Source organism: Astyanax mexicanus, chromosome 3 (genome assembly GCF_023375975.1).
Source record: "Astyanax mexicanus isolate ESR-SI-001 chromosome 3, AstMex3_surface, whole genome shotgun sequence".
NCBI lineage: Eukaryota > Metazoa > Chordata > Actinopteri > Characiformes > Acestrorhamphidae > Astyanax > Astyanax mexicanus.
The window spans coordinates 4545993-4559663 of NC_064410.1; positions in this window are offsets into that span (position 1 = coordinate 4545993).

Below are 13671 nucleotides of genomic sequence, written 5' to 3' on the forward strand. Positions count from 1 at the left end.
AAATTGACTTAATTCTGTAATTTTGTTATTAAGAGATCTATAAAATGAATGGATCTACAGATACATTTGAGAAAAAGGTTTTTTTGAGGCTTGTTTGAGGCGTGTTTTAGGCTTGTTTATCTAATGGAACTTTAGACTGCATGCTTATTATCTGCTTCATGAATTATTACCTATTATGAAAACATCAGTGAATTATTGGAGTGCTGAAGGAGATTTGGACAAGCGTATATCGTAGAAAACCTTATAACAGTTATTTTAACCAATGTCAATGCCCCTTGATTTTTAAAAGAAACAATGAATGAGCAAATATCCCCATGTTTGTTACAATTTTAAGTGTCTTCAATTTAATTTTTCAGTCTATACTTTCATGCTTGCTTAAGTTTACTTGTTTGTGTAACTTTGTGTAAAGTTTGATAAAGTTTTAGTCATGTTAACTTGCTTGTAAAAAGTTTTGTAAAGTTTTAGTCATGTTTAATTGTTTGTGTAAAGTTTGGTAAAGTTTAGTCATGTTTGCTTGCTTTTGTAAGGTTTTGTAAAATTTTAGTCTTGTTTATTTGCGTGTGTAAAGTTTTATAAAGCTTTAGTCATGTTTACTTGCGTGTGTACAGTTTTAGTCTCGTTTATTTGCTTGCGTAAAGTTTGGTACATTTTTGTCATGTTTACTTGCTTGTGTCAAGTTTGGTAAAGTTTTAGTCATGTTTACTTGCGTGTGTACAGTTTTAGTCTCGTTTATTTGCTTGCGTAAAGTTTGGTACATTTTTGTCATGTTTACTTGCTTGTGTGAAGTTTTAGTCATGTTTACCAGCTTCTTTATTGTTCGGTAAAGTTTAAGTCATGTTTACTTACTTCTGTAAACTTTGAGTAATGTTTACTTGCTTGTGTAATATTTTGTAAAGTTTTAATCATGTTTACTTGCTTGTGTAAACTTTGAGTAATGTTTACTTGCTTGTGTAATATTTTGTAAAGTTTTAATCATGTTTACTTGCTTGTGTAAACTTTGAGTAATGTTTACTTGCTTGTGTAAAATTTTGTAAAGTTTAAGTCATGTTTACTTGCTTGTGTAATATTTTGTAAAGTTTTAATCATGTTTACTTACTTCTGTAAACTTTGAGTAATGTTTACTTGCTGTGTAAAGTTTTATTCGTGTTTATTTATTTGTGTAAAGTTGGTAAAGTTTTAGCCATGTTAACTTGATTTTGTAGAGTTTGGTAAAGTTTTAGTCTTGTTTGCTTGCTTATTAAATGTTTTGTAAGGCTTCAGTCATGTTTACTTGCTTGTGTAAAGTTTTAGTCATGTTTGCTTGCTTGTGTAAAGTTTTAGTCATGTTTGCTTGCTTGTGTAAAGTTACTTGCTTGTGTAAAGTTTTAGTCATGTTTACTTGTTTAATCTATATTTCTATACTATACTTCCATGCATTTTAGTTTAGATGTGCAAATCTACAGTATTTTAAGAGGTTATTCCTTGGCCTGAGCTGGCAGCAGCAGTCAGTAAAGAAAAAATAAAACAGAAGAGAAGAGCAAGTCTTCAGTGTTCTTCAGGGTCATAACTTTAACTTCACACTCTCTCGTTCACTATCACACTGCGTTCCGCTGAGTGGGTCAACACTCTTCACTGCAGCAGATCCAGAGATGTTTACTTAAAGCTTGATGTAGTATCAACAGTCGCTGTACGCAGTGGAGGAATGGTGGCTTGCCTTCTGTTCCACGCAACAAGTGGAGCCGTGGCCTGTGGAAGCATGTGAGAGGGAGTGTGTGTGTGTGTGTGTGTGTGTCTTCATCAGAGGCGACAGCTTCGTACAATAGGACAAAAGATCTGCCAATCACAATCAAAAGGGAGAAAGAAGGCAGTCCGGAGGGGTTTTGGGGAGGGGTTCATGTGTGTCCTGCATCTACTGGGGGCTCCTTGGTCTCGATGTGGGACGCGAGGGGGGGTGGGGGTTTGGCTGGTTTGGGATGGGGGTGTAGGGGGGTCGGCCGATTTGGGAAAATTAGGACTAGGCTACTGAGTGCTGAATAGGGGCCCTCTTTACTAATTGAGCGAATACAGGAGTTACAAATCTCATTAAACAAGACCATTATTCCTATCGCCCCATTGTTCCATCGCAAAACAAGGCAAACTATTATGTCATAATCATCTGCCTGCATTCGAATTTTGACCCAGTCCTGGGAACGAGTGTCACTGCACTCACGCAACTTTCACAAACAAACAAAAAAAAAGTGAAGGCACCTCTCCTGGACTCCCCTGGTGAAACGTTCTGTCACTGTGAATAGATAAGTGAGCACAGGATCAACTGCTCTCCAGAAAAAAGGACATCTGGAAAAAACAGAACACAATGCAAATGTTCGGGAACAACAACAGATATGAGCTCTCAGATCATTAGCTTGTTTTGGGTTGTGTAAAATTATTGATAGGTAAAGCCAGGTTCCAGCTTTGAAAGAAAAATCAGCAACAATCGTTCAATGTTTAAAAATTCTCTAAACAAAAATGTAAGGATTTTTAGCTGCTACAAAAATAATTTACAAGCTGTGAAACTGTGATGCCAAAAGGGGTGTTGTTTAGCAGCTACTGGCCGTAAAGTTTAAGTCATGTTTAGTTGCTTTTGTAAATTACTTGCTTTTGTAAAGTTTTAGTCATGTTTACTTGCTTGTGTAAAGTTTGGTAAAGTTTTATTCATGTTTTCTTGCTTGTGTAAAGTTTGGTAAAGTTTTATTCATGTTTTCTTGCTTGTGTTAAGTTTGATAAAGTTGTAGTCATGTTTACTTGCTTGTGTAAAATTTTGTAAAGTTTTATTCATGTTTAATTGCTTTTGTAAAGTTACTTGCTTGTGTAAAGTTTTAGTCATGTTTAATTGCTTTTGTAAAATTTGGTAAAGTTTTAATCGTGTTTACTTGCTTGTGAAACTTTTGTAAAATTTTTGTACATTTTTTTAGTCATATTTACTTGTGTAAAGTTTGGTAAAGTTTTAGTCATGTTCACTTGCTTGTGTAAAGTTTGATTATAATTAAGTCATGTTTCGCTTGCTTGTGTAAAGTTTTGCTCTTTGAAGGAACTGGAAGTTTCTACATGCAGATCAGACTCAGCTTAACTTTGGCTGAATCATTGCAGGATCTCAGATTTCTGTTGTTTTGGAGGACAGTTTGTGATGTCACATGTAACTGGGGAAGGGTACTGGGATGAAGTGGGATGGAGTGAGCTGATGATGATGAGAGAGAGAGTGCAGGCCTGCAGCGTTATCTTTGGCATGCTGGTTGTCTGATGCATTCCTGGGGCGTCTGGTCGGGCCTCTCAGTGCCTGGGTCAGTTCTGGTTCAGTCTACTGATACACACCCAGCTTCAGCACTCAATCCAGAGTCCAGAGTACAAACTAGCCATGCATAGATACCGCTATTTTCCAATCGAATATGGGTTTGTTTTTATTTTTTATGTGCTGATACCAATAACTACTTAGAATTAAGAATTAATCAGGAGCTTTACATAATAGTGTAGTTCAGGGGTGTCCAAACTTTTCTTGCTGGGGGTCAGAAGGAGAAATATATGTGCAGTCACGGGACACAGACTCTGTAATAAAACAAATAATGAAATATACCACTTATAATAATACATTTTCTTGATTAGTATAATTTACACATCATCAATTTGATGTTTTGTTTCTTAATGTTTCTTAATATTATACTCCTTCACACTTCCCTCTGTTTTTTTCTGCATTTGCTGTCCATTTTCTGTTTCTTTGGTTTCTTTGGAGTTGCCATGTTTTCCTAAAAGCTCAGGAACATGAATGTAGGCAGGGTTGCCAGATCCAACAAAAATATCCAGCCCAAAGTCTAAAACCCGCCCTTCAGAAGCTTAAACTAGCCCAAAATATATGTCTATCACTTGTTTGAAAAACCATTTTGTGTTCCACAAAAGAACTGTTTGTTTTTGTTAAACAGGTGTTTGTCACTGCCACTATGCTGGGGGGATCGCTGGTTTGAATCCTGGTGATGCAGCTTGCCATCAGCTGCCGGAGCCCTGAGAGAGCACTATTGGCCTTGCTCTCTCTGGGTGGGTAGATGGTACTCTTTGCCCTTATCACTCCTGGGTGGGCGATGAGGATCAGCACAAGGCTGCGTCTGTGAGCTGATGTATCAGAACCGGTGGAAGCTGGTGATTGGCTGAGGGCAAGGTGGTAGAAATGGTAGAAATTTTACTCAACCTCAAACATTGCTGATACCATATTGTATGATATGATTTTCATATGATTGTACATCCCTGCTTGCAACACTGACTTAATGGACCTCCAGGGATCTCAATGCCTACAACATGAGTAACGCAGTAGGGAAACCTATAGCGTGGGTACACACAAGCCAAAGTCCATTAAACGTGAGAAAAGAGAGACTGAAAGAAACCAGAGAAGAATACAGAGGCGATGAGAACGACAGAAACAGATCCTGAGGCAGAGTGTGGGAGGAAATAATGAGAAGTAAAGAAACTGAAAACCCTGAGACTCTGTATCTGCATCATAAATTCGTAACTGCTCTTCTACTATAGGAAATATGGGTTACAGTATATTTAAAGTGAAGCAGGTTTATGCCAAGTAGCACCTGCAAACAAGGAGCTGGGGCAAATGTAGCTCTAGTGGTTTACATGCCAATAAACCTGATTTACCACAATTTATAACAGTGAAGATATATCTCACTAACTTGTGGACAACTTTAATAATGTGTAGGTCACATCTCTGAGGCTTCAAGTCATGAACTCCAAAATACCTGAAGGCATTGAGATGTTAGTTTGCTATTTATAGGTTTATGTTTGGGTAAAATGAACATTGTTGTTTAATTCTATAAACTACAGACAACATTTCTCCCAAATTCCACATAAAAATACTGTCATTTAGAGCGTTTATTTGCAGAAAATGGCAAATGTCTGAAATAACAAAAAAGATGCAGAGCTTTTAGACCTCAAATAATGTAAACAAAAAAAGTTCAGAAATCAATATTTGATGGAATAACCCTGGTTTTTAATCACAGTTTTCATGCATCTTGGCATCATGTTCTCCTCCACCACCAGTCTTACACACTGCTTTTGGATAACTTTATGCTGCTTTACTCCTGGTGCAAAAATTCAAGCAGATCAGTTTGGTGGTTTGATGGCTTGTGATCATCCATCTTACTCTTTATTATATTCATGAGGTTTTCAGTTTGGTAAAATCAAAGACAATCATAATTTTTGTGGTTTAAGTGTTTTGGAGATGACCATATCATCTAGCCATCACTGTTCTATTCTGGAGGAAGACATACAAAAAATATATGAAAAGAAACAATTTCTGAAGTATAAGTATTTGATTTAAAGTCAAACACTTTTGCAAAGTCCCTGATGTTGGAAAGCAGGTTCAGAGCCAACTCCCTGGAATCCCCAGAAGTACCTGGAAACTGGTGGCAATGGAGAGGAGAGAGAGAGAAGATGGTGATTGATTGAGGCAAAGGTGATGAAGCAATAACAGACATACCAAGTTGTAAAAATTAATTGGGACGTTAAATAACAGGGACTTAGATAGATAGATAGATAGATAGATAGATAGATAGATAGATAGATAGATAGATAGATAGATAGATAGATAGATAGATAGATAGATAGATTTTTTACCATACATGGATATACTTTAGATATACTTTAGAGTAGTCAGAGGTGATATGTGTTTTGATATGAGCCATGATGCTACTGAACGCATCCTGCTCACAGTAAAAACTGATTGGCTAACTCACAGAACAGGCCATCAAAGAAAAAGGTTCATCTTCCATTCATTAAAATAATTGATCAAATAATTGTCTTATTAATAGTAATATTGATTGGCCTCATGTCATCCAGCACTAGAATATACAGTACTTGCTTTCTCCCTCTACAAGGATCATTCTCTTTGCTGTTTGAATTGGAACGATCCATCTCAAGATGGACAAGAAACCCCCTGGAGGTCAGTGTCTAGGGAAAGTCTGGAAGTGTCTCTCTCAGCTCAGCTCCAGTCAGAAGACGCTGCTGGAGTTAGAAGTTTAGAAGCTCTGTGAAGCTGAAGCATGTGAGTGTCTCAGTCAGTCTTCTGAAGGTTGGGCCCGTAAACTGGTAATAAACTCTGGGTGGGTAATAAAGAGGTAGAACATTGTGCTGTCTCTGCCCTGCAGAGTGAGAGAACACCTGGAAGACATTACAGACTGATTGAGAACATCCCAGCTGGAACAACAAGCCCAGGAGATACGTCAGGGATGCCTCCATATTCTAAAATGAGCTTCTGTTGAGCCAGAAGACAACAAAACAATAGAGTACTTGGTATAGTATACAGTGGGATGTATGACTAATTGTGATATTTGTGATATTTTATACTAGACAGGAAAATACCTGATTTTTAGTACAATTTTTACCTTCTTCTCAGAGGTTCTTACTAATGCTTTAAATCAGAATTTTACATTCACACTGCACATATATACACGCTGGAACACAGAATCTTCTCGCCATATTTTACTTCATTTCTAGGAGACAACGTACTCATGTGATTTATTGGTGCGCATTTTGGTGCGTTTAGGTTTTTATGCCAGTGTGAAAACAAACCAAACAGAAGGAGAAACACTCCAAATAAACACTTAAACTCATCATCTGATCAGAACCATAGAAACTTTCACAACTACAGGTGTGAAAACGCACTTTTATACTCAGCAAATTAGGTTCTAATTCAGGAATCCTTACAACCAAGCTAAGATGTTTATAATTATGTTAAAAAAAAGTTTCCTCTACCCAATTTATCATCTATTCTTTTTTAAAACGTTGGCTTTAACTCCCCTCAAACATACAAGTATATACCAGTATTTTAATTAACACCAGTAATATAAATATAATTGCATTTTACATTTCTTACATTTATTCTTTCATTTACATTTAAATATCCGCTATAAAAACTTAAGAGCATCTTAAGAAGAACAAGTGCGATTAATCGCAGTTAATCACAGAATTTTTATTGATTATTTGGATTACATTTTTAAAAAATCAAATGACACCACTAATCAGTTCTGTGTTGATAGATTTTCCTGTCAAGGACAGCAGTGCTCATTAGATAGATTGCTTGGATTGTTGTAGAAAGCATGATACACACAGTTAAATAGATATAGATGTATTTTCCATATACAGCTCTGGACAAATTAAAAGAAACCACTTCAGTTTTTGTTTCGGTTTCTCTTATTTTGCTATTTATAGGTTTGTGTTTGAGTAAAAAGAACATTGTTCTTTTATTCTATAAACTACAGACAACATTTCTTGCAAATTCCACATAAAAAATGTCATTTAGAGCATTTATTTGCAGAAAATGAGAAATGGCTGAAACAAAACATAAGACAAAAAAGATGCAGAGCTTTTAGATCTCAAATAATGCAAGAATGCAATTCATACTCATTCAGTTTCAAGTTTTAAAAGTTCAGAAATCAATATTTGGTGGAATAACCCGGGTTTTTAATCACATTTTTTATATGCAACTTGGCATCATGTTCTCCTCCACCAGTCTTACACACTGCTTTTGGATAACTTTATGCTGCTTTACTCCTGGTGCAAAAAAATTCAAGCAGTTCAGTTTGGTGGTTTGATGGCTTGTGATCATCCATCTTCCTCTTGATTATATATTACAGAGGTTTTCAATTTGGTCAAATCAAGAAAAAAACATCATCATCTCAGTGTTTTAAATTTTTTTCCAGAGCTGTATATCTAAACATCTAAGCAATCATGATATCTGCATACAGGCACTGAAATACTAAACAAACAAGAGATTTCCTCAGAACAGGTTATGACATGTTGAGCGTGTCAGAAAGATACTAAACTGCTACAGTATTTACTGTAGATTTCCGTCTCTGTGATAAAACTGAATGTAAACAGATGCTGCTGGAATTTTCAGTGTTGAGCGAGACGAGGCGTCTGCATGCTCTGCTGCGTCCAATGAAAAAGCAAAACTCTGATTAAAAGACTCTCCGATCTCCTATCCCACAATTAACCCTGTCAGAGCTCAGGCTGCCGGCTGATTGTGCCGGGCTTTGTGTGAGGAACCTAAGCTGCTTTTCTCTGCTCTCTGGACGGAAATATGAGCTATTTTTTGTTGTGGCCACTGAATAGAGATGAGCCTGGACCTCCCCTACCTCGGGAAAGGAGGTGCAGGAGGCTCTGGAAGAGCTGTAGGCCGGGACTGTGCCGCTCAATCACGGCATGAAAACAAGGGGGAGGAGAGAAGATTAAGGTGTCAGAAAACCGAAACCACTGTAATATCCTGGGCTTAGGGGTGTGTGCAGGTGACGAAGCTTCAACCTCTCCTGCCTCCACTTCTCAAGCTCCAGTTCTCCTCCATTTCATTCTCAGAATGGTGTTCTTTTACCAAAAACAATGTTCTGCTCAAATGTGCATTAGCCAATCATGTAAAAGCTGGTCAGGTGACAAACTGTAGGATTTTTTTGGTAACACTTTACTTGGATGGTCCATTTGATGGCCTCTTTGATGCTCAACTGACATTCAACTACATGTCTATTAAATGTAAATGAACTAAAAGGTGAAAGTGAATGATTCTCTATTGAATGTAACCCTACATTCAACTCTAACCCAAACGCTTATCTTAATATTTTAGGATTGGGTTTAGGGTTAGATTTTAAGATTAGGTTAAGGTTAGGGTAAGGGTTAGGTGTAGGGTTAGATTTTATGGTTGATTAAGGGTTAAGGTTAGGGTTAGGGTTAGGTGTAGGGTTAGATTTTATGGTTGATTAAGGGTTAAGGTTAGAGTTAGGGTTAGGTGTAGGGTTAGATTTTATGGTTGATTAAGGGTTAAGGTTAGGGTTAGGTGTAGGGTTTGATTTTAGGGTTGATTAAGGGTTAAGGTTAGGGTTAGGTGTAGGGTTTGATTTTAGGGTTGATTAAGGGTTAAGGTTAGGGTTAGGTGTAAGGTTTGATTTTAGGGTTGATTAAGGGTTAAGGTTAGGGTTAGGTGTAAGGTTTGATTTTAGGGTTGATTAAGGGTTAAGGTTAGGGTTAGGTGTAGGGTTTGATTTTAGGGTTGATTAAGGGTTAAGGTTAGGGTTAGGTGTAGGGTTAGATTTTAGGGTTGATTAAGGGTTAAGGTTAGGGTTAGGTGTAGGGTTTGATTTTAGGGTTGATTAAGGGTTAAGGTTAGGGTTAGGTGTAGGGTTAGATTTTAGGGTTGATTAAGGGTTAAGGTTAGGGTTAGGTGTAGGGTTAGATTTTAGGGTTGATTAAGGGTTAAGGTTAGGGTTAGGTGTAGGGTTAGATTTTAGGGTTGATTAAGGGTTAAGGTTAGGGTTAGGTGTAGGGTTTGATTTTATGGTTGATTAAGGGTTAAGGTTAGGGTTAGGTGTAGGGTTCGATTTTATGGTTGATTAAGGGTTAGGGCTAGGTGTAGGGTTCGATTTAATGGTTGATTAAGGGTTAAGGTTAGGGTTAGGTGTAGGGTTCGATTTTATGGTTGATTAAGGGTTAAGGTTAGGGTTAGGTGTAGGGTTAGATTTTATGGTTGATTAAGGGTTAAGGTAAGGTTAGGTGTAGGGTTCGATTTTATGGTTGATTAAGGGTTAAGTTTATGGTTTGGTGTAGGGTTAGGTTCTACTTTGAATCATTTACATTCAACATAGGGTTAAGTTAAATGGACATTCAATTCAGTGTTAGTTGAATGTCAGTTGAGCATCAACAAGGCCATAAAATGGACCATCCATTAAAGTGTTACCAATTTTTTTAAATAAAATCCATAAAAAAAATACGATGAACCTTATAAAAAACAAACTATTGGCTATAACAAATTAACACCCATTGTATTATGTGTTGTTGTTTTAAGGCGGGATCTATAGCTATAGCTTAAAAATGTAGCTACAATTAGCTGTAAATAATGTCATAATACTATATAAATATAATTCCAATATTAATGGCTAAGAAGGAACGTTGATTATTTGATTAATTTCAGGAATATTCTACAGCGGCGTAGAATATATGCAACAAAATAAGCATTAAGTTTTGTTTAGTCTAACAGTTAAAAAAAAATTGAAAATTTGTATTAAAAAATTATTAATATGTAACAAATGAATTGTTCAATCTTTTTCTTTATTTTTTTATTTAATGTATTTTCTACATTATACATTAATATTAAAGACACGAAAACAATTAAGGGACACATATGGCATTATGTAGTAAACAGTAAAAAAAAGTGTTAGTCCTAGACAATAATCCTCTGATCTAAACCTGTATAGTTTTATATAAATAAAACTAAAGCCATATCTGGACGGGACTACTTTCTCAGGGGGTCCTGGGGTAATTTTAACTTTTCTCTTTTATGGTGGGGGGGGGGCTCTGGGATTTTATTTCTGTCCAGAACGACCATGTCTGTTTTTTTTTTTTCCTTAAACGTCCCTTGAGAAATTACCTGCTTTTTTCTGTTGAACTGTTTTCCGGTAATTTTAGTCCCGTCCGGATGCACATCTCTGAATTTCGTCTCCTCGCGTTTAATAAAATAGCTATTTGTCCACTGCCGTGCCCCGTAATTATATTTTGGGTGCTTGTTTCCACAGAAATCCACGTTAAAAACACGACAGCGAGTGGAAATGGAGGAGCTACTGAACGCGATGTCATGTGACCGAGTAAAAAAGCCTAAATACTCACTGTTCCTCCTGTTTTTTTTTTTTTTTTCAATTGTGGTTCCGGATGCTAACATTTTATCACTGAGTATAAGTGTGAAATATTTAAGAAACGAATCCAGTCCAGATAGGGCTTTAAGAGCATATCTGTTTCTTTATTCTTCCCCTGACAGACAGAGTGAAACTCCCTTACAGGTTCTTTTAGAGACAATATTAATTAACTATAAAAAAAAGACCTTTCCCTGGCAGCCAGGGTGGAGAAACCACTGTGCCAAGTAAAAAAGTCTTACGTAGACCACCATCATTATCTCCCTCCCTTCTTCCCTTCTTCTCTCTCTCTCTCTCTCTCTCTCTCGCTCTTCCCAGGTAAGCTTTGGCACAATCTCGGCTCCCACACTCCATGCTGGTTGTGAGCCAAACCACAGGCTGCGAGTGCCAGTAAGGTTCCTCCCAGCCTGTGACTCCATAAGCACCTGCTCCAGAGCCAACATGCAACATCCAACCCCTGCCTGCCTGACTGCCTCGTCCCGTGCTCAAACACTTTCCCTTTACTTACAGTGTAACTTCTCTAGATGAACCAGTACATTCAAAATACTAACCTGCACTGAAAAAAAAAATTATGAGTAAAATTTACTTTAAAAAAGTTTCGCAACTTTCTGCATTTGCTTTTTTTAAGTAAATTTAATTTCAGATCATTTTAAGTAACTCCAACTCAGTTTCAAGACTTAAATGTTACATAGAGTAAATAAGTGAACTGAACTTCAGTCAATCATTTCTTTTAGTAAACTTTACTGAATTTCTGCATACAATATTACCTAATTACAATTACTTAATTTATACAGTATTACTCAAATAATTTATGATACATAATATATTATAATTCCTGAAATAATCCTTCAAGCTACAGTATTAATATTTTTAAAAGGGCTGTAATTAGTGCTTTATAAAAACACACATACAGTAGAAACAGCAGCAGGAGCTGTTTTGATTTCTCTGCAGAACGGAACTAGACGCAGCGCCCTCTAGCGGTGTGGCGGTATGACAGAAACGCACACCGGTTCAAATTCACGCCGCGGTATACCGAATTAACCAGTATACCACCCAGCACTACCGCCACCCCTGAAGTTTCACCTGTGACTGAATTTTAAACAAGCCCAATTTGGTGGGAAAACCATGAACCTGGCAACTCTGGCACTGGTTCTTATCCCAGCTCCACCCCAACCCCATATCCCCCTTTCCTTATTAAGAAATCAAAATGCAGCATTCATTATGGGTATCATCTGTCCTGATATTTCTGTTTTCCTAAATCTCCAAAAATCTGAGCCCTAGGCGGCCTGTGTTTCTAATTTAGAGCATCTCGTGGGTTCTTCTGTCCTTGGCAGCATATGTTTTCAGCTTTCTCCTCGTCTTCCAGGCGACTATCCTTTATTTCTTCTTGCCAGGACCCTCTCTCTCTCTCTATTCGTTAGCTGCTGGGATCTTCTGATCGTTCTCAGAGGCGATCAAGGCGCTGTCTGCATGCGCAGACATTGACGTTGTGACGCGTGGCCCGGATTCAGAGACAGCAGCGATGCACATCACTCCTTCAGTACGACCGCCTGCTCATTAAACAGGCCTGTGACGACTCCAGCGCTGCGGGCAACTGTCCAAAGCCCTCTACAGAAGCCCCTGGGTGTGTCCTAAAGAAATAGCTTGGAGAAAGATCACTTTCGCACAAGTTTCCTTACGTCTCAGCCAAGACGTATGTATGGTTTTGCACTGAAGCTGTGAAGCTGATGTAGCTAACAAGAAGTAATAGAAGCTATTAAACTGTAAAGAAGGCCACCAGTTGGCATAGTGTAATCTGCACTGATATTTATCAGTATTATCATGTTATCATGAGTTCTGAGATTTGTTCATGTTTTTCTCTGCTTAAATCTGACACAGTGTCAGAAAGCGCATTAGCTAAAAAAGGGTCTGTATTTGCCAGGGTTTAAAGGCACACTATGTAGGATTTCCTTGATTTTGGATCTTTTTAAAGAAGTAAACTTACAGCTTGAAACTCACTGCAGCGCTGCATTGAGGTGTAATAGGAAGGAATAGCCGTGCTCTCGTGTCTGTGCCGGAGGTCCTCTGAGCTCAAACCAGACTCTGTAAGTTTTCGAGACGTCCAAAACCAACGCTCGCGAGACCTGCGACCTGCTTTCCGACCTTTAGTTCTAACAGTTCTACAAGGACTACTGGTTCGTTCTTCACAAACTAACATACAGACACTCTGGCAGAAGCTGTAAAGAGACCGAATATGTCTGTGAAAGCCAGAAAACGAGCAAGAGAAACTAATCCGCCTGAAACATTTATTACACTCTGCAACTGTAGGGGGAGCCCACGAGCACAAAATCTCAATCCTACCAAGTGGAGCTTTAAGTTAACTAAGATTCAGATTTAGATGTTTTAGATCAGGGGTGCCCACACTTTTCTGGCCTCAAAATTGACTTTTTAAGTGGAAAGGCCATTGTAATCTACCAGGCCTCATTTTTATTAAAGCATCAGTTAAAAAAAAAAAAAAAACGGACCTATGTTGATGTTATCAGCCATAGACTGTGTATAGCTGGACAGAGCATCGTCTCTCAAAAGTGAAGCCACCACAGGTCGGGCGCCCCCTGCTGTTCGGTTTCAGAAAGCTGTGTAACCCCACCTATCCCCATAGGTTTCAATGGCGAAACAGACAACTTTCAATCACGTATTTTTTACCAATATACTGTAATTCTACCTCCATTATTTAAATGCAGCAACTAATGTAACCTCTGCTTATATTGTTAAATTTTTATATCCCCACAGAATTCGTTTATTAAAACGTTATTCGGCTCTATTCAAAAAAGGTGTGGTTATTGTAAAAGGGCTGGTTATGGGCGGGACCAATAACAGACCATCAGCTCCGCTCCACTCCGCTCTGCAGCCTGTGACCTCGAGGCAACCCTCAGGGGCGGGGAAACATGCTTCAGGAAAAATATTAGTATCTGTTGTTTTTGTTGTTTTGTTTTTTTGTTTTTCTCACTGTCCGTTT